The sequence below is a fragment of the Echinops telfairi genome, unplaced genomic scaffold (assembly GCF_000313985.2).
Source record: "Echinops telfairi isolate 266 unplaced genomic scaffold, ASM31398v2 ScPeMD7_70;HRSCAF=299, whole genome shotgun sequence".
Taxonomy (NCBI): domain Eukaryota; kingdom Metazoa; phylum Chordata; class Mammalia; order Afrosoricida; family Tenrecidae; genus Echinops; species Echinops telfairi.
This window is the reverse complement of record NW_022103968.1, coordinates 45,629,431-45,652,348: the sequence shown is the minus strand read 5'-3', so window position 1 is coordinate 45,652,348 and position 22,918 is coordinate 45,629,431.

Here is a 22,918-nt window from a genome sequence, read left to right as displayed (position 1 = left end):
AACACAGAAGATAATAGAAACTAGAAATTTAAAATGGGTCAAAAGGGAAAGTAAATGATATACTAAAGTTCAGCTTAACTATATCTACAGTAATTCATTTGCCAATGCCCTTTACAAATATGACTATGCACATCCCAATCAGTGGCCTGAGGGAGTTCAACGAAGGCATGATACACAGATAATGATAATGGGCTTTCACTGTCATCTGTAAACCAAAACAACAACAACAACACTGTCATTGAGTCAGTGCTGACTCATAGCGACCCACTGTGGGTTTTGAAGACTGTAGCTGTTTACAGGATTAGAAAGCCCAGTCTTTCTCCAGTGGAGCTGCGGGTGGTTTTGAACGGTAGACCATGCAGATCACAGTGCAACTCATAACCGCCACACTGCCATAGCTCTGTAAACCAAAACCCAAACTAAAATCACTGCCATTGAGTTGGTGCTGACCCACAGCTACTCATTGGAGAGGGTATAACTACCTTTGTGAGTTTCTGAGACAGTAACTGTTTATGGGAGTAGAAAGATCTATCTTTCTATAGCTGAGAGACTGGTGGTTTTGAACTGCTGATCTTATGATAAACCAGGTCTTCAGAAGTTAAGTTCTAATATGTTTTTTCCCCCCAATCTTGGATTCTATTAAGACAATCCTTGGATAACATGAGCTATTGTGGTCCTTCGGTGTAGACAGGGCTGACATCTCACTTACATGGCTGCTTGTTTTAAAAACAAACCTTTAAGACCCCAGATGCTATTCTTTCTGACAGTCCGGAGCCATCAGATTTCTTCACCACACTCTCCTACAGCACTCGTATCTCCAGTGATCCCTTCATGAGAGTAAGTGTTGAGCAGAGCCACATTATAAGAATGCATTTTTCTTGGATTAGAGCTTGCAATTAATTGCCAGTCCAACATCCATTTGTATATCTGAAGTTTACATCTATCCCTGATCCACTTAAGAACAGCATTATCAGCTTATTTAAGTAGCCTCCATGAGACATTTGGTAATTCTAATAATACTATCATTAATCTAGCCATTCATGTTGATTTTAAAATATAATCAAGAAAACAAATATGTACATATATAAGAAAGTGTTTTAGACCAAAATCCATGGGATTTTTACTTTGTTGTTGTTGTTGTTAGGTATCATAGAGTCTGTCAGATTTCATAAACATTAAGTTACTGAATCTAAACCTACTATACTCATTCCATAGAGCGTGCTCTGACTCATAGTGAGCCTATGGAACAGGATAGGACTGTCTTGTGGGTTTCCAAGTCTCTAACTCTTTATGGGAGTAGAAAGCCTCATCTTTCTCCCTGCAGAGCAACTGGTGGTTTCTGAATTATTGATGGTGTGGCCAGCAGCCCAAAGCTGAACTACTACACCTGCAAGATTAGGGAATGTCACAAAAAGAAAGTATTACAATAGCAAGTGAATGGTCGTCACAAATTGCAAATTATTAAGCAAGTACAAAAGCAAGAGATTTGAACCAAATTCCACTGCCTTCTCAATCTACTACCTTGGGGTAGGAGTTCTGTGTTTCTTCTCGCACACGGGTGTTGCAGAGTGAAGTCCAAAGGAGTGCTTCAGTCCCTTTAATCGCCAATAGGCAAAGTCCCTTCCCCTTAGTGCAGTTTCCAGATCACATTAGTCTATGAAACATTCTGTACACCTTGAAAAAACAAAGCCTAAAATCCAGGGCACCTATAGCTGACAGCCAGGGTCACCAAGGACTGTGAAGAGAAACTTGGTGAAGAATGCATGATAATACTGGACCTGACTTCTGAGTCTTGGGACTTGAATTGCTGCCTAATACCTGGCTTGATTTCACCGTCTTCCACAGCCTCGTGGATGTGGAAGACAGATGTATGAACTTTGGATTTGAGGCTTACCACCACCCACAACTATATTAGCTTGTTTTCTTTAGGCTGTGAATTCTGTGAGGCTGTTGCAGCAAATTGCAGAACATAGTAGTAAAGGAATATTCTAAAGGGTAGGAAAGTATTTGATACCAGGGACAATGGAGCAGCATAGAATTTTTGAAAAGTGGGACATTTAGGTAATATTTAACCTCCACTTTCTGAGACTAATTTTGTCTTATTTTTTCTAAAACCACTTATTTTCACACTTATTTAATTATTGAAAATATTTTAAAATGTATATCAAAATGTTTTATATAAGTAGACAATAGAGAGAAATATTATTTCTTTGTAAATGATACAAGTAAAAAGCTGCCATAATTAATTTTAAAACGATATCCATATTTCTATAATGCTGATTAAAAATTATATTTAAATTGCTAGCTAAGCTAAACTCTTGTGGCTTTAAAAAAAGACCTTAGGCTACATTTTGAAAAAGGTGTAAATTGTATCTTGAAAATAGTTTCAAGGTTTCATCTAATCTTCATGACTCCAGAGAATCTAGAATCCTTGAGATATTGAAATAATTCTGCTCTAAATCGCCCCCTTTTCCCAGCATTCTCCTATGGAACCTTTGATCAACATATTCATTAATGCTCACTGGGCACTATCTATTTCCTCTGGTTTCATGGCACAGTAGGCAGCTGTTCCTGGAGGTACCTAGCCCACACATTCTCTATGTCTGCCACTAGCAGACTATTTATATGATATCAAACTGACAGTAGCTGCTTGGACTCAGGAGGCAGGGCTGCTCACGCAGAAAGCCAAGCTCAGAAGGATGAGCATGGCTGCCCATCTCATGGTATGTGTTCAGTGTCACTAAACGGTACTGTGAAAACTGCCGAAGTCGTGTATGCTTTGCTGTGCATGTTCTTAACAGCAGCACAATACATTTTTTAAAAAGTAATTGCCTCAAAAATATTTTCCCTCATAAAAAACTTTCGATATAGTGAAATTAGTTATTTTCTCTTTTATACATACATTTATAAAGTATGTGTGTATTCATGTGTGGTTATGCACTTACATATGCATTCTTCATGGATAAATTATATATTTAGTGAAACTATACATGATTGATTTCCAGCTCTATCAATGTAAATTCAAGCCAGGCATGAAGTTTCTATGAGTTAAATGAGTGAGTTTGATCAGTGATGTTAGTGATAGGGAAGGCAGTAACATTCTCGTTGATATTGTGAGGGTCAAGTAAGGAACAAGGGCCTTGCTGATGATGTAGTAATGGTTTACTTCTGAGTCAATCATGAGTGATTTGTGCTGTGAGTAGTCAAAGGTAACTTGGTGAAAGGGAGTCATTGAATGCATACTGGAAAGCAACCACCATCAGTTTTGTTTTATTGTTTGTTACTGCTGTTGTTGCTTATTGGTTTGTTTGTGTTATCCGTTGGTAGGGAAAAATAGACATAATCTGCTTGTAAAATAATAGAAAACCATTTAAAATGAAAGGGTTAATTGTAGCCTTACTATAGTTTAACCCAAGCATACATAAGAAAAATTAGCATGCATTATACAGGCACAAAAAGTGTTGATTTAAATACAGTTTTATAAAATAGGATTATAACCCAAAGATCTGACTTTCAATTACTAGGGATAAAAACCAACCATTGCCAATCAACATTCATGTGAATTCTCTGAGCTTCAGTTTCCTCAACTATGTATTAGCAATGATCATAGCATGATTCTCATATGGCTTTTGTGAGGACACATGAAAATAACTCACGTGTGCTGCTAAAAAGTATCAAGTATAACTGGATTTCTCAAAATGTCACCATTTGATTTGCTAATCATATAACTTTTAGTTTACTATCCTAACAGTGATAGTGAAATACTGATTTTTTTGTCATTCTTGCTATACAATTCAGATCAGATTTGCTTTGAAAGTTCAGAGTTTTATCTACTATGAAAATTCTTGTAAAGAAAGTTACAAAACAAGATAAAAATAATATTTTATTAAGTCACGTTTTCCCCTCTGTAATTCTTTCTTTCCTTTTTGTTTTCAGTTTTACATGCCTGATGAATTTTGGGCTGGGCTTTGCTTGTGCGCTACACTTAAATATCTCAGTCTTGCCTCTGCACTTATCTGACATGCAGGAAAGCACGCATCACTCCTGCGAACCCCTGAGGGCGCAGCCCCTCCCTTCACCCCCCTCCCAGATCCTTTGATAAGAGTTTATTTCCTAGGCTGCACTCCTTTCAAAAGAACATATAACGCATCAAGTATGAGCATGAAACGAAAGATTTTTTCCCCAAATCTCTTCTTCCCACCTGTCAAAATGCCTAGGAAAAGAAATTCCACAGAGGATTTTAAAAACAGACCTCTACCCTAAGCCACGGGCTGAATTTTGCCGTACATTATTTTAAATCAAATGTTCTTAATGTCTAAATGGATTTGTGGGGTGGGAGAGGCAAAAGAAGAAATCAGCACATAGCTGCCATCCAGTGAATTCTAACTCATGCCAGCCCCCTGGGTAGAAGAAGAGGTCTGTGTACTTTCTACAGGAGAAGTAGATTGCAGGCAGTACTTAGGAGGAGCCTCTGAGTGGCTGGATCATCAACTTTCTGCTTGGTAGCCAAGCACTTAGTCATTTGTGCCTCTCAGGCAGGACCCTAACACTTTCGAAAGACAAGCTTTGATAAACATGAAAATAAGCCATTTTCTGTTTCTTTACCTGAAAGAAGAAGTGGGGAAACTATTTATTCTACTATTTTTAAGCTGAACATATACAATGCATATTTGTTTATGATCTGTGTAACATGTATATCTGAGGATGTGCACCTTCACTCTTCGTATGGGTATCTACCTTCTAGCCCAATGATTTGGAAGCACCTATCTTTCTTAGGTCCTGAAATGATGATTAGAATGTGCAAATTGAAATAGCAACTTTTATTTTACTAAAAGAATGGTATAGGTTATAGCAAACTTAATATTATATATTTACCTGTTAGGTTGAACTATGTGAAACTGTCAGTTTTATAGGCCCACAATAGTCTATATCTAAAATTTTATAAGGCTTATCCCAATCAATAGATACTACATTAGTCAAAGTCTCATTATCTGAATCAACTTCTTGGCATGTTCCAGTGGCTCTCTTTTTAATACTTTGCTCACATTTCTCCTCTTCTCTGTATTCACCAATTTCTCCGTCTGGTTGCCAATGCTTCATAGCATCCTGTTAATTTCTGATGTGAAAGACATTGGTTAGTTCTCTATGGATGTTATTATTTTGCTTCATATATGGCATGGGGAGGTAATAGTGACTTGTAGATATGGAAACAACAAACACCTTTTTAAAAATTTGTAAACGAATGAGTCTCCCAAAGGGACATTTTTGAACTAAGATAATTATCATCCACTTAATTTGAGTCAACTTAAAGGATTAATAGTGGTCAATAGAAAGTAAATTAATAGGGATCAATAGAAATTAAATGTCTAGAAGAGTATTATGGCAACATATGTACAAATATTCCTGATACAACTAATATATGGATTATAATAAGAGTTGTCAAACCCCCAATAAAATGATCTTTTAATAAAAAATAAAAATGAAAAAAATCGTGGTCATCATTAACAGTAACTCTCCTGATTACATTGTAACTTAGAATTACCCAAATTATTTGCAGAGATTATGATAGAATTTCCTAAACACAAAAAACTGAAACTCTTACGGGGATAGGATTTGGGATAGATAGTGACTTCAGAGCACTGTTTCTATTCACCCCTAGGATTCCAAGATTAGGTTTATTTTCTGGGCAAATGGTTTAAGGTCTATATCCTTCTCTTAATAAAATATTTGCTCAGGAAACAAACCTAGTTCTATTTTCTCCTCTGGTTTAAAATTAAGAAAGGTCTGCATTAGAGTTGCAGTCTTTCACCTTTCATATTTATTCATACCTATTCAAATTTTATGCTGAACAAGTAATAAGAGAAGCTGGGCTATCTGAAGGAGAATAAGGCATCCAGATTGGAGGAAGGTAGATCAATGACTTGCAATATGCAGATGACACAATCTAGCTTGCTGAAAGTGCAGAGGACTTGAAGCTCTTACTAATGAAGATCAAGGATTGCAGCCTTCAGTGTGAATTACAAGTCAGCATTAAGAAGAGCAAATCTTCATAACTGGACCATTTGATAGCATGATCACAAACAGAGAAAAGACTGAAGTTGTCAAAGATTTTGTTTTGCTTGGCTGCGTAATCGATGCTTATGGAAGAAGCAGTCAAGAGATTAAAAGACAAGTTGAATTAGGCAAATCTGGTGCACATGGCCTCTTTAAAGTATTGAAAAGGAAGAATGTTACTTTGAGGACTAAAATGTACCTGACTCAAGCCATGTTTTTTTCAGTCACCTCAGATGCATGTGAAAGTGAGACACTCAAAAGTAGAGACGCAAGAAGATTTCATCAATTTAAATTACGGTTCAGGTGAAGATGTTGCAAGTACTGTGCAGTGCCAAACGAACAAAGGGGTCTGTCTTGGAAGAAGTATAGCCAAAATGCTCCTGAGAGGCACAGACGGTGAGACCTCATCCCATGTAACTTAGACATGTCGGGAGAGGCCAGCCCCTGGAGAAGGACATTATGTTTGGTAAGGCACCCGGACATCAGAACTTAGGAAGACACTCTACACAATGGATTAGCACCGGGGCTGCACTAATGAACCAAAAAACATGAACTCTGGTGGAGATGCCTCAGGAACAGGAGGGCTGGTTCCTTCCAATCAACTTGCAATTAGAACTCACTGGAAAGAATTTAACACCAACCACATTTCCTCCTCAACGTTTTTTTTTTTTTGTATGTTGATTATTTTTTTTTAAACATTTTATTAGGGGCTCATACAACTGTTATCGCAATCCATACACACATCAATTGTGTAAAGCGCATTTATACATCATTCTCAAAACATTTTCTCTCCACTTAAATCCCTGACATTAGGTCCTCATTTTTAGAATCCTCATTCTCGATGCACAGTTTTCATATTTAATTACTATTTCATATCATATTCTTTTACAATAAATTTGCTTCTGATCAGAAATATCATACTAATACCAAATTTTTGTATTATTTTGATCTGTTTTTGGAAATGAATGGTTATACTGTTCAGAAGTAACAAGATCAGTCTACACAGTGTCTGATTACACTTTTATTCTGTCTAATCTTTCCAGCATGAGAAACTTCAACAGTAATAATGTGATACAAGTAGATCATGGTGTTTCAAAGATAAAGCCAGCATCACTATTTTCAATATGATTGTTCCCCAACATACTTTGGGAGTCGTTTCAGAGCCCCCACTAACACCAAAACCAAGGTTGCTCAAGCCCCTCACCTAAAAAAGTGTAATCTCTGCGTATTGCTTACACGCATTTTCCTGTACACTTTCAATCGTCTCAGGCTTATATATCACATTGGACACCATGTGAATGTTATGTAAATAGCACTTTACGCTTCCTCTTAGCCCCTACAGGATTGACTTGCCAACTGAACTTTTAAAACATTTTGATCCTATGGCTGGTTGAATTCACAGATGTATACCTGAGAATCCAGAACCACTGTACTTCTTTTTTTAGCATATATTTAAACATTTTTTATATTGGTATCATTTCCCCTCCAAATGAGCTTGAATTCTGCTTAATCAGGGAAGCTTACTTTGTGTATTATTGCTTAGGCTCTGAACTGTGAAATCAGGTTCGTCGTTGTGACTTGACTAGAATTTATGACCTAGTTGATTTGTGGCCACGTCACTCAAGCTGAGTCTCTGTTTCCAGATGTGTAAAATGGAGATGATAAAATACTGCTCAGGTGGTGTTTTCAGGGCTGATTAACATAGTGAAAATTACAGCTGGTAATTGCTTAATATAAAAAATTCCCACTTTAATTTTTCAGAGGAATAACTAGCAGTATTAAATTGATTAGGTATATGTACAAAATGAAAAAAAATTGATTTTCAGTTATTTTCTGTAATCAAAAGTCATATAAATGAGTCATAGGTTAAGATTATTACTGAAAAAATTGGGGGGGAAACATTTATGTATTTTAATAAATACCTAATTATTCTTTAAATCCCCCTTTGTATTTTTGTTCTGTCCATCTTACATGTGCTTATTATTATCATCCCAGGAACTCACCAAATTGCTAACATATTATTTATAATTTTGCAAGTGATGCATGTGAATTATAATCACTGTCATAAAGCAATTAGTAAATTGTACTTCTCTCTTCTTAAGAGAGCTTTATTTTCATGAATTGTCCTAAGTAAATAATATTCCTTCTTCAATGTAAATGGTCCACAGTAACTTGGCCTCTTTCTGAAGCTGTGTTCCTTTGAAGTTATGATGCTTTATAAACTAGGTCTAATAACAGCTTTCTGTACATTTTAATATCTTCTCACACTTTCTCATATACCCTGAATCCAAGATTGTGTTTATTTGATTCTAGTGTTTTGAACAATAATCTTGAACATAAGAGTAACTCAATAATGTCTAATAGTTTCAGGTTCTGTGGCTCTTTATTAAACCATGACTCATTTGAATAAATTTGAAGTAAGATTATCTCAGAATCCAAGGAGCTTGGTAAATAAATAAATACAAGGGGGTACCCTCCAAAAAAACCAGATTTTTTTAAAACTATGTTTTAAATTTTTTTTTTTACATAAGAACATTGCCACCTTCAAAGTACTCTCCATTACAATTAATCTATTTGCCAAATCTGCGATTCCATTCTTGGAAACATTTTTCAAACTCATCTGTTTGGAAGGCTGACAGCACCTCCCTCGGTTTTTTCTTCACCTCATCTACAACTCCAAATCACTATCCTTTCATGTCCCTATTCATTTGTGGAAACAAAAAGACGCCGCAAGGAGGAGCGAGCCAGGTGAATTAGGTGTGTGGAGAAGGAAAGGCATGCTGGTTTTGTGGGGGGTGGTTTTGCCCAAAACTGGCTGCATGAGGTGGCAAAATCAGCACTCCGTATACCACAAATCCAGCCTTTTTTTGTCACACACTGTTATGCTATCTTTTCTGAACCTCTAAAAAGAAAGCTTGATTAATAGTCTGACCTGATCATCAGTTGAGATTTCACTTTTTTTGAAACAAGAAAACCACTTATACACTTTAGTACCCGCCCCATAGCACTATCCTTCAACATCACAACGGTTTCTGTGCTGTGTTCAACATCACAATAGTTTCTGTGGCAGTTTTCCGGAGCAGGAAACAAAATTTCACAGCTGCACACTGTTCTCTTAAATCGGCCACCATGAAACATGAGGTTTGAGTGAAACAACTTTCATGAAAAAATTCACTGTGACCAGAGAAAACCTTCCCAGGTGACGCCACTGGGTGCATTAACTCAGAGCATGTAACTGGGTGCTTGCCTGGCAGGAGAAATGCATAGTACGAAAGTTCCACCCAGCAGAACTTTTTACATTTTTGTTGTTGTTGTTGTGGGGTGCGGGGTATCCACACACACGTAATAAAACAAGCAAGCACATTTCAAACCGTAATGATAATTCATTATTTCGTATGATTTTGTGGGAAAAATGGAGAATGCATGGACACAAGAAAGAATTATTACAATTAAGTTATATTTAGGAGCCTACACAGCAGGTTGTTATAATGCATAGCAACTCTATGTGGGACAGAACACAACAGAATGGGTTTCCAATATTGTATCTCTTTCCCGGAACAGACAGCCTGGTCTTCCCATTGGAGCGACAGGTGTTTTCAAAGCGCTGAAATGTCAGTTAGCAGTCCAATGCACAGCCCACCTTCCCATGCGGACTTCTCGGCTGGTGCACAGTAGGGAAAAAGTTGAAGATTTAGCTCCTGCTGTGAAATGAGAACTTTAGAAAGACAAAATTTTACCTAAAAAAAGAAAGACAGTTCAAAGATTGTTTTTACATTCCCCAATCTATGAAATCATGATGCAGAAGCCACTTTTCAAAAGATTTTGAAGTCCCACTTAGATATGTTAAATGTTTTTATTCATTTTGGGATTGTTTGTTTATTGATGACATTTTGAGGGTCATGTTTCCGACCCTCATTTGAGTTACATTTGTGTTACAAAAAGAGGATTTTATTGTACTTCATGTTTGGAGAGCTTACTTTGTTTCAATGAGCAATTAGGTAGACTTTTCTTTGAATACATGATTACTGTTTTGAATATACTTCTTTCATCATCTGGAAAAAATAACTGGAGATTTTGTGATACGGCATAGTAGCCTTTTCATTTGCATACATTATCTAAATTATATATTAGAATACTGCTATTAAAGTAAAAATCACTTTAAGGTGCATTTAAATAAATTGGATAGAATCATCTCATAAAAATGAAGTGAGAGAATTACTCAAGAGGAAGTATTCAGAATATGTAAAACCTTATGAGACTAACTTGCAAGTTTGATAATATTTCGATTATGTCAAAAGCATAGTAAAAAATGAAGGATAAGTAAGTTCATAGCACAGATATTTAGAAGAAAACATGCACAGTGGCTGTATTAGCTAAAAAGGAGAAGAAAATGTAGACAAGACTATTCTTCTTCATTGGAAATAATGGTAATAACTCAAGAGCATGACATATCAAATGAATCAGAATTTTTGGTCTACTAATTTTTTTAAGAAAAAAAGATATCCTAGACTCTTTATCTTCACTAGCCGAAGTGAAAGTGCATCAAGTAAAATTACATGTAGACATTGCATACATTTTACTGAGAGCATGCTAATTGGCTTTTGAACACATAAATAACTCTTTTGAAATGGATTGTGTGTTGGTATTAAAATTTCAAATCCATAATGGATCACCACTAATCATTCCCCATTTAGTGAGTACAAAAGCAATGACATGTTTGCAAACATTAAAAGTAGTGAAAAAACAACAATGGATTTTTGGTATTATTGAAGATGCTTTTGCCAATCTTTCATCCTTTGAACCTTGTAATTCTGCAATTTTGTATAGCATTAGCCAAAATCCATGTTAGATAGCTATTACAACAGAAAGTCCTTTTCTATTTTGAGTTTAAATCTGTGTCTCGTGAGTCCTAATCTTCCCCTTGAAGCCGTAGAAACAAGTCAGTCTCTTTCCCTATAAGAGAAATTCAATAATTTGAACCCAGTTTCTAATTTATTTTGTGAGATTTTATCTCTATTCCAAGTGTCAGTGCCTCATATTACGTTATTATCAATACCACCCGTCATTCCTCAGAGCTCCTTTTGCCATTTTAAATATAGTGTTCCGCTTAAGAACAGTAACTTAAATTCAAACTGCTCTGTCCTTTAGTAGCTATGTGACCTTGGATAATTATTAATATCTCTATACCAATGTCTTCCTCTTTAGAATGGCGATATCAATAATACTTATAAACTTGTAAAGATGCAATAAGTTAATTTTTTCTACAATTCTTAGGCAAGGGTTAAATATTAGTATTCTTATTATAAATTTATGTCTGCCCTCATTCTAAGCATGCATGATTCATATGAGTTAAAATTAAAATTCAGTGAATGCTAAATGACTGAAAATCCTAGTTGAAATACTGTCTTTACTTCTCAGACACAATTGCTAAGTCTAGATTCCTTTTTGCATTTATTTATGGAGCTGATTGGGGAAACTTGAATTCTTCTAAAACACATTTATTTCATTAGTTGCTATCCAATGCTATCCAACCTAGCACCTAGCAAAGTATCTGAAATCATGGCTATCATTTAGTGCATTTAGGGTTTTCTTGGCATGTTAGTATCACTTATACTTACATAGTCTATTAACATATTTTCTGTATATTTATTAAAATCAAAGGTTAAAAAAATGAAGAATATTACCTTCATAAATATATTTCCCACACTTTGTGATAGAGTGCTCTTCAGATTGCAATTGATTTTACATACTGTCCTTCTGGCAGGCACTATTTGATCTAAGAACTTTTAAGGTCTACATGCTGGTATAATTACCATGTTTCTACAATAATTTATTAAATACTTTTATTTTCAATACAAGAGTAAGAACAACAGACACATAAAAGCCATTAAACTACCATTATCTACTAATCTATTAACCTTATTTTAAAAAATACTTTAGGTCATTCTGGTATAACTTAATCTTAATAGAGCCAGGAATTTTCCAAGTGAATATTGTTTTGTCTTTCCAATGCATATCCTTTAATAATCAGTTCTAGAACCAAGGTTGCCGTTGATTTAAACACTAGATCCGCTTTTCTTGCTTCTATCTTTAAAAGCTATACTATTTTCCATTTCCTAGGCTTCTTCCATTTTTACTATAATTCCTATATCAGTTTTCATTCAAATATTGGCCAGAATTTCTTAGGTTTTTGTAAAAGATAATGACAGATAAAAAGCCTTGCTATACTCTTAGAATTGCATATTGCAGGTAGAAATGAAAAAAAAATTGCTTTGAAATAGATAATGATTTAATATATCTCACTTCAAATTCAGGAAAATGTCATTGCAGAAAACATGGATTCTAAATCCAATTTCTGACAATATGCCCAAGCTAAACTGATCAAGTCTCCCAGTGTAAAAAATGGACTAGTTACACAATTTCTAAGATAATCCACAGTTTAGTAATATTTTCCCAGTTGGTTTCAGTCCCCTTACAGTGTTTTCCCCAGCCACAGTAAGATTTTCGTTCTCAGCATTCGTCACAGGTCACATAACTAAGACACATTGCCATAGAATCCCTTATTAGGAAATCAGGCTTGATCTTCTCCTTTCCGGGCTGACGACTAGTTTCCTTTAGTGTTTATCTTAAAAGCCCCTTCTGAGAAGTGAAAACACTGCACCTCGTTCTTCCAGCTCCCTTGTCTCTGTTAGGTGGCATTGTTAGCATTCTCATATGACTTTGTTTTATTTATATGGAAGATTTAAAGCACTAATTTAATAGTTTGTTCACACATATATAATTTCACTGGATTATAATAACAATAAAATAAGAACAATAATTTTAAAGTAATATTACTTATTAAGTACCCACTATGAACACATTAATTTTACATTGCGTTGTTGTTGCTATTGGTGCTATCAAGTCAGTTCCAATTCATTTTGAACATACCCGTACAGCCGAACACAGCACTGTTGGTGTCTGCACCGTTCTCCCGGCAGTTCGGATGTTTGGGTCTGTTGTTACCATCACTGTTCGTCTGTCTCACTGAGTCCGTTGCTATATTTGATGTCCCTCTTAACACGATCCTGACCTCCTGTAGGGACTGGTCCCTCCTGTTAACATGCCTAAGATAGTTAAGACAAAGCCTGACCTTTTTTGCTTCTAGGAGCATCTGTCTGTACTTTATACAACACAGCTTTGTTTTTCCTCTGCAAATCCGTTGTATGGTCATTATTTTTTTGTGAAAAACATGCTTCAAAATCATCAAAACTTTGTCTTCCTTATTCACTGTCCGTGTTTCACCTGCAGATAAGGTAATTGATACTTGTTTTTTTAAGATCTAGCTATTGATTGTTCTATCATCTTTATATTTATATGTTTTATTCTATCAACCTAGATATTTTGCTCATACAAAATCTGAACCAAGAAGCGGACATTCAAAGAAAACAAATAAATACTGTATAACTTAAAATTTTTAAAAGGTGCACATGAAGGTTGTGTTCTTTCAGCACACATATTCAATGTTGAGAAAATAATCTGAGAAATTGAACTATCTGAACAAGAATACAAAAGCAGGTCCAAGTATGACTATACATATGTGTGTATACGTGTGCATTTATACATATATACAATAGAGTTACAATGAATGTCTCACGTCAACTTTATAAGTCAACTAACTTTAAAACAGAGGTTTATGTGACTTGTGCATGATCTCAAAACTAGTTTGGAGTGAACTTAAGAAATCTGTGCACCTAATGACTAATTTAACCTTTAAAATCTAAATGAGAAGCTCTGAAATAATCAAATTGTAAGAAAAGGTTGTCCCTTTTGTATTTATTTCCTAAATGATAAAGGAAATTTTAAAAATAGCTATATGCTGGAGACTTTCTAATTTTCACAAAAAGCCCTTTCTTATCTAACCAGATAAAAATTCTCAACATGTAGTGGGTGCTCAAAAAAATATATTGATGGAATTTTGGGGATGAGTCCAAAGATCTGTGGATTTTATCTAATCATACCTGTGGTTTTGCATACTTATAAGTGTATTGTATAACCTTATCAAACTTTACGATATATTAATTGTTTCTAATAAACAAATATGCATGAAAATATTTCTCAAATTCACGTGTAGATTTCATATGCGGTAAAAGTTCAGAATTTCCCTTTGTAGTCCTAGGACATTGAATTTTATGGTAAGAGTAGAACTGTATATAAAGGCAATGTCCTTGGTGACTGTTCAGAATTCTGAACCTATTCAACTGCTATTACGCAAAAGGATTTTAATGGATGTACTTGTAATATATATATTACACATGCCCTATTCATTTATTTTGGTTCAGAAAATAAACCTAAAAGAGACATCCTTTTCTAAAAACTTGATCATTTAGCAATGACTTTTTATTTAAATGTTTAAATACACTTATTTGGCATAAGGGTTATTTATCTTCACTGTTCAAGTGTGTAAGTACATGTTTACATATCGGGTCTATTGATTCCATCACAGATTGTGGTTAGCGCTTTAAGATCACTCTTGGTGATCTGAGGCCAGTCACTGCTGTCGAGGACTGTCATCGTGTCTAGTTACACACTCTTTCTGGGAGGAGACATGGGTTTCATTTAAATTAGTCCTAATTCTGTCCCTTTAGCAGTCTGCTTATGTAAGCAATGGTGAAGCTTGTCCAGTCACCCTTGTTTTAAACTCTTCACTGAGCCATTTCTGAAACTACTGCCAGGAGATATGCTTAGAGCATCCTGAGATCGTGGCACGAAATAAAAACCTCGAGAAATTATTGTAGAAAATAGTGGCACATTATCGGAATGTTTCTTCTGTCACAGACCTTTGAGTATTTGCAAATTAAAACACCTCTGGGTGACAAATGTGCACAGTTATCTAACTTCAAGAAAAGTTGACCCTGAGTGATAGATGGATAGCATTTGGGAGTGGGTCTAAGTAAAGAAGACTGATTTATATCTGAAGACTTTGCCACAATTAAGCCTACCTGTAAAATATGGTAACAGCTGACTTTACAGATAAACCAAGTAGGCATGAAGAGTTTTACATTTTCTTAATCACTCCTATATCAGAAAACTTACTGATACAATATATTTAGAAATATATACTAAACTGAAATTCCAATTTCCTATATCTTCATGGACACATTAATTTTTTTAGTAAAAGACACCCTGACCTTTTTTTCCCCATCAAGTACATATTTATGAAGTGCTTACTGTGTAGCACTTACTATGAGTCAATTATATGGCAGTGGGATTTGTATGTGCCAAAACTAGATTGTAGATACCAGGTAAATGCAAATAAACAAGACGAAGTTCTTTCCCATTTGAGCTCTGCATTCCACATTCTAGTTTTTGAAGCAGGATTAAGAGTTTCTGCACAGTGCTAAATGAATTTTTATTCCATAGCAGTTTATTATAAATTACTTATTTTACAATATATTATTAATTAGTTATTCCACAGAGATTTAAAAGGAAGATGCATTGTTTGTTTGTTTTTTACAAGGAATCCTCAGTAACAATCCTTAATTACAATCTTGAGAGGTTTAGGTCCACTAAAGAAGACAGATATAGGTGTCTTGGAAGGTTAAGGCAGAAAAGCTCATAGAACATCATACAAAAGAGAAATGGACTATCCACACAGACAACTCAAAAATTTGTACAGACTTTTCACAAAACTTCAGCTGAATTTATTGATTGGCACAGTCATGTGAGGAAACTACCTGAATCTGGGCAAAAAAAAAAAATCTAAAAAATATTTAAGTAGAGAAATCATCCAAGGTTGCACAGGGCCATAAACAATCCATGCTTTTTTCTGACTAGGATTGTAAAAAGCAAAAACTCTAGTTAAAAGTATCAATTAGAGTGCCAGAGGGCTCTGCATTAGATGCAAGAATAATTAGTTCTAGACAGAGCACTTTGGACACATAAAACAAATCAAAAAGGCAAAACCGGGACATCAAATCTGTTTCAAATAATTCACCTGAACAATGTAGGTCTATTTCAAAACAAAGGCTAGGAATGTTTATAAGAACATAAATTTTAAAAAAGAACATAAATTATGCAGCGCGTAAGGTAAAATTAAATTTTTCTAATATCTAACAAAGTGTCCTCGTGGAGCAGTGGACTATGTTGGGCTGTGGACCGCATGGTCGGTAGTTCTAAACCAGTTGCTCGCCAAGAGAAAGATGAGGTTTTCTATTTCTGTAGAGAGTTACAGTCTCAGAAACCTCCCAGGGCAATTCTACCTGGTCCTAATGGGTCCCTGTGTGTGATAATTGACTCCATGGGAGGGAAGGGTGGATAGGCAATGAAACACCAAGAAGCAGAAGGAGGAGGAGGAAGACAAAGAGGAGAAGGATGGGGAGGAGGTGGGAGGAGGAGGAGGAGGAGGAGAAGGAATAATTCTTTTTGTAAAAATAAATGTAAATCAAAAGAAATAGGCCCCATGTTTTGATAGTATATTAGAATTAATAGGCAAGGTTACTAAAACAGTGATCATAATTATACTCCAAATATTTGTTTCAGATAATTTCTATTGCATTATCTCCAAACCCAGTAGTCTTTTATTCTACAATACCTAATTTTACTTTAATCAGCATACCCAGGGTATTTTCTCCTCTGTGACCTCTTTCTTCTTGGGTGTGTTTCATCGGAAACAATATAAGCTTAAAGGCAGTGGAGAAATGTTCTTTAAAACACTAAAATAAAAATATACATCTGTCATTTTATAGTCTACAGGCAAATATATCTTTCAAAATATTTTTTAAAAATTAAGAATAGAAACTTTCTCATCACCACAGACCTCACCTCAGATAAATGAGAAGGAAATTACTCAAGCAGAAAGAAAAATAAAGACAACCAATAAGCAAACCTTGCCATTGAGTTGATTCTAACTCATAACAATCCTGGAAGAAGGAGTTGAACTGCCCCAGGGCTTTGCCTGCTATAGTCTTAATTGAAGCACATAGTCACATCTTTCATCCATTTATTCAGTTATTTACTTCTTTACTTGAAAACCTCCTGGTGGGTTTGAATTGCTGTTCTTTCAGTCCGTAGACCACGTGTAACAACTAAATAAACAATATCCTTGGAAAATAATTAAAATGAAAACTTATATTATGCAAAAGAATAAAAAAATTGGAAATGATAGATATGTAATTTTTCTTCTTGTTTTGAGATATCCTTTGATAATTACAGATGGTTTGGAATACAAATAAAAACTATTGAAAAAATGTAAGTTTGCTGCTCTGAGTTCCATCTGACCTTGTAAAGTTTTATCACATTAAAATACATAGCTTAACGATTTGTAATAAATATATATGTATGCTATAAACCATAAAGGAAATACTACAGAAAGTTATAGATAACAAATCTAACCAAGGTGATAAAATTAAATCAAGGAAAATGCTCAATCCAAAGTGATACTGAAAAAAATTAAAATGAACGAATAATACCTTGGCACATAGAAACAAATATGAGGATTGTACATTTATAGCAACTATAGTGGGGATGCAGTTGGCTGATAGCCTAAAGGTAAGCAGTTCGGAACCACCAGTCACTTTGCCGGAGAAAGTTGTGGCTTTCTCTTAACTCTCGTGAAGAGTTGATGCTTTTGAAAACTCATAAGGACAGTTCCACCCCGTTCTGTAGGGTCGCTATGAGTCGGCATCAATTCCATGGCAGTGAGTTGATATACACAATAATATTAAAGTACTCACTTCAAAAATAGAGATTACCATTGTTGCATTAAATAAACATGCAAGTCTGAACTAAATGCTGCCTAGCAGGAAGCTACTGAAGACACAAGGATGCATAAGGTTACACCGAAATGAACAGGGGAACCTAGGGGATGCGGACACTATGGAGACTATCATATATTTACTCAAGAAATGTGTACAGTAGACAGATTTAGACAAAAGCAATGTTTTATGATAAACTGACTGGATTTTTCCATATGTTGCTGACTTCAGTTTGTATTTATCATCACCTGGGAAGTACACTTAAAGTAGGTATTGATTTTATATTACACATAAGCAGGTAATTAAATGAGTAGAAGAATGAGCAGGGAAAAAATGTGATTTACCTGTAATGTGGGAGGACAGTGAAAAAGGCAGACATTTACTTCTGAAAAAAATTGCTTCTGAAAATGAGACATGTACAATATGTGAAGGTATGAAGGGCTAACTATTGTAAAATGGCTTAATTTAATTTGATAATTTCCACTTGTTATATAAGTGGGCAACTAGTAACAATATTTTTTACTTATTTTTACTCTCATATATAGGCTTATACCTATAATGTGTAATTTACAGCGTGTAATCATGTACCAAAAAGAATTAGTCAACATCCCACTATTTCAAATCATAGCACATGAGCAAGAATCAATGGTATTGAGGGGGAAGTTCAAGCCGCACTGAATGCATTAGCCATTCGCTAATGCGTGAGCCAAAAACACGACTCCAGGAATCGATGGAAAACGGAGTGAAGTGTTACCACACACTGAGGAAGCACTAGAAGCACTCACTCATCTACATCAGGAAATCCTGAAGTCAGCTACCTGACCAACTGACGAGGTGAGATCTGTGTTTGTGCCCAGTCCAAAGAAAGGTGGCCCAACGGAATGCTCAGATTATACAGCAACATCATTGCCAGCACATGGATGTAAAATGTTCCTGACAATAATCCAACAAAATGGCAGCAGTACACTGATAGGGAGCTACAGGAGGTTCAGGCAGGATTCAGAGGAGGACATCAAAGTTATATCATTGCTGATATCAGATGGATCTTAGCTCAAATCAGGAAATACCAGAAAGATGTTTACTTGTGTTTCATTGACCATGTAGAAGCACTTGACTGTTTTAATCATATCAAACTATGGATAACCTTGAGAAGAATGGAAATTCCATCAGATGTGATTGTGTGCCTGTGCAATTTGTACATGGATTAAATGCAAATAGAACAAAGGGATATTTCATGGTTTAAAATTATGCAGTATCTTGTGTCTCAGGGTTGTATCTTCTCACCATACTTGTTCAATCTGTATGCTGATCAAATCATCAGAAAAATTGGCTTATATGAAGAAGAATGCAGCATCCAGATTGGAGGAATCCTTATCAACAACCTGTAATATGTAGATGACACAACCTTGCTTGCTGAAAGTGAGGGGGCTTATTGTAGCCTTCAGTATAGATTACTACTCAATGTAAAGAAGACCAAAATCATTACAACTAGACCAATATGTAACATCCTGATAAATGGAGTAAAGGTTGAAGTTGTCAAGTATTTTGTCTTGCTTGCATCCAGAACCAAGGCTCATGGAAGCAGTAGTAAGGAGATCCAAAGACAAGTTGTATTAGATAAATCTGCTGCACAAGTCCTCTGTAAAGTATTGAAAAGCAAGGATGTTCCTTGAAGGGCCAAGGTGCACCTGACCCAACCATGCTATTTTCCATGGCCTCATATGCATTTGGAATTGGACATTGAATGAGGAAGATTCAAGAATTATGAATGCATTTCATTTACAGTGCTGGAGAAGAATATTGAAAATGCCGTGGACTGCTAAGAGGACATACCAATCCACGTTACACACAGTAGGACCAGATTGTTCCTTAGAGGCAAGGATGGCAAGACTTCATCTTAAACATTTTGGACATATTCTTAGGAGAGACCAATCCCTCGAGAAGGACGTCATGCATGGTAACATGGAGGGGACTAGACAACGAGGAATCAGTAGCTGCAACAGTGAGCTAAGGTACAGGCACAATTATGAGGATGGCACAGGACCATGCGGCGTTTTGTTCTGGTGTACTCAGAATTGCCATGGGTCGGAACCCACTCAATGGCACCGGACAGCACCACTTCTATAGGATTAGGCTGTATCTTGAGTTCATTTATTTTGAGATCTAAAAGGGATTAAACCAGTGAGCAGGACCAGAGACCCCTACTACCACCAAGAGAAAAGAGCCAGCAGTGGAACAGGTTATTTGGACCCAGGGTTCCTGCACTGGGAACCTCATAGACCTCAGGGAAGATTGATGACAAGGACCGTCTCCCGAACCAATACAGAGAGAAGCCGTTCTGTAATGAATGCATATTTTGAGCCTCCTAAATTTTGAGCATAAATTTCTATTTACTAAAGCCATCCACTTGTAGTCTTTATATTATAGCAGCACCCAATAAATAAGACACGTGTCCTCTCACACAAATTGATTTGATCAATTTTATAGTTGAACTGTTACATCAAATATCCTTTATCTACAAATCAATAACACTTTTCCTGTGTTTGCATGAGTAACAGAAATTTAACATGGTCTCTCGGAGTCAGCTCTCTTTCTGACTGCTAGGGATAAATTATCTTCATTCATTCATTCCTTGTCCGATGTTGTTATAACTCTCCTTATCTAACGTTTAAGGAGAATCAGAATTACATTCTCTATTGCCTTTCAGAACTTGACCTCTCTAGAAAAATAACATAGTGTGAATCCCTATAAGAAAATCCCTCTTTTCTTCCCTAGAATTTTTGGATAATATTACCATGATTCTTTGTCTTCTAATTGTCTAAAAACTAAAGCCTTCCAGGCCTCTGCATATTCACACTGTGATGGATTAGAAAGGAAACGGGCCCTCGCTCTGTCTGGATCTTGGTGCGGACACAATGAGGCCACATCTTTTTCAAAGCTTGGGGACAGGTAGTTTAGTAAGAAGCCTGTGGAAGCAGAGGGAGCATTGGAAAACTGCCATTTTTTTTTTCTTCAGGCCAATATTGTTCCCTTCCACAAAACTGGCAATGAAGGGGAGTGTAAAAGAGTGATAGAAGGTACACTTACCTTCCAAATGCTTCAGGGCTTGACGGCAGAAGAGTATTGGAACTCTACAATTTGTCCTGTTCTTTTGTGTTATATAAAAGTGAAGGCCAAGCATTTAGGTCCCTTTATTTTAACAAATGTAGTAATGCATTGAATACAACCTGGGGAGATAAAGTCGCCTGGACACCGATGTCATTGAATTGAAGAAAGGCTCTGCAGCATCCAAACCAGGGAAGGTTTCGTAGTGGGGCGGATGGTGAGAAATTTCAAGTGCGGAAAGAGAAAGCTACTCAAATAAAAGGTTACTTCAGATTAATTTGTATCTGTTTATTGTGCAGCATGGCAAAACAAATCTTCAAAGCCTTTAGTCAAAAGCCGTGTAGAAATTGTTTTGAGAGAAGGCAGTGAAGAGTAGTCAGTTTCCACAGAAGATTTGCTGCCGAATGAAAGGAACAGAAGATTGGAGGGGTGACATGTTGATGAGATCTAGGAACGCAAAACCAGTGTTCATAAAAATATGTGTGTTTGAGGTTTCTGCGGAAAATGTGCAGTAAAACACCTGATCCAGTCTATTTCAGTCACAAAACATAGATAGCATCAGTTTATCTTTTCATCGGTATAAATGAATTCCCCAAATGACTTCCACATTGGCACCCATTGGCTTGCCACAATGCAAATCTCAAAATCACTGAACAAATAACACATCCCATAACGACATTCTTGTCAACTCCTCCTCTCTGTCCTTGTACCTTTCCAGCATGATGTCGCAATGGGTTAGCCCATTCTCTCAGGCATTGAGTGCCAGCGCTCACCCCGCAGTCCCTACAGTGATTCTGCCCCTAAACATGAAGTCCCAGTCAATTAGCAATTAGCTCATCCTCCTGGCATAATTTCAGGAATGTTCCACACTGAGAGAAACAGATTTAGAGTTAGCGATGATACATCTCTGTGAAGCCTTGCACTCTGTGGCCTCACCCTTTGAAATCAGGACACTGTGACCTCCCCTTTCACATAAGACCCTGATTCCCACTTTCACCATTTTTGCTGATCACTAAGCTTCTCCAGGTCTGGTCCTTTTTTGTTCCTGGAGAACAACAATTGTAAATCCTTTGGCGTATTTCCTGCCAGTAGACTTCCAAGAATCAAACAGATTTCTTTTCTTTGATCATGCCCCTGACCCCTTCAGACAAACATGGTGGCTTTCTGCTGTGAGAATAGATTAGATTCGTCTGTCACAGGTTCATTGACTTCCCATGACATTGTGTAGCCATGTCCTTTGTGAAGATTCTAGAAGTAGGGTTCTTAGTTTGTAAATAGGAAATATTCGTATCTTCGTTTTGCTCTCATTTTGCACGGCTTGTTTTTCAGTCCCTCTGTGTTTTGTCACATTCTCCCAGTCATCTGCTCATCATTTTCTGTGAAGGCCTCACCAGGAACCCATTTGATGTCAACGGTTGTAGTGATATTCTGCCTGGTGTCATATGTGTGCTCTAAGATGACAGACATGTCCTCTACAGTTCTACTCACTGCATCTGAGCCCTCGCTAGAATTGCCTTTGACAGCCATAATTCTACCAATAATCTCTTCAAGGAAATCTAAGCTTTTGCTATTAAGCAAAAACAAACCCACTGCCACCGAGCTGATTGGGACTAGCAGGGGCATTGAACAGGCTTTCTGAGGTTGTAAATCTTAATGGGGCCATGAGGTTTCATCTTTTTTTCAACTGCTAATCATCGGGTTTTCAGTAACCATTTTTTAAAACGTACATCATCAGATCTTTCTTCTGAAGCTATCTTAGTCTGGAAAGGGTGCTGAAGCCTGTCTACTCTGGGACAGCTTGCTGATATGGGAAACAGCGGTAGCATAGCCGCAGGCAAGCTGGCACAGTTTGACAAACTGGCAGACAAGTGGTGGACAGCAAACATAGAGGTTAAGATTTACAACGCATATGCTTAGAGGACAAAATCCATTCTGTAACAATGACTACTGATCAGTTGGATACATGTTTTACCTAACTTTGAAAATGTTTACATACATTTTTGTTATTATTTCTTACAGATTTA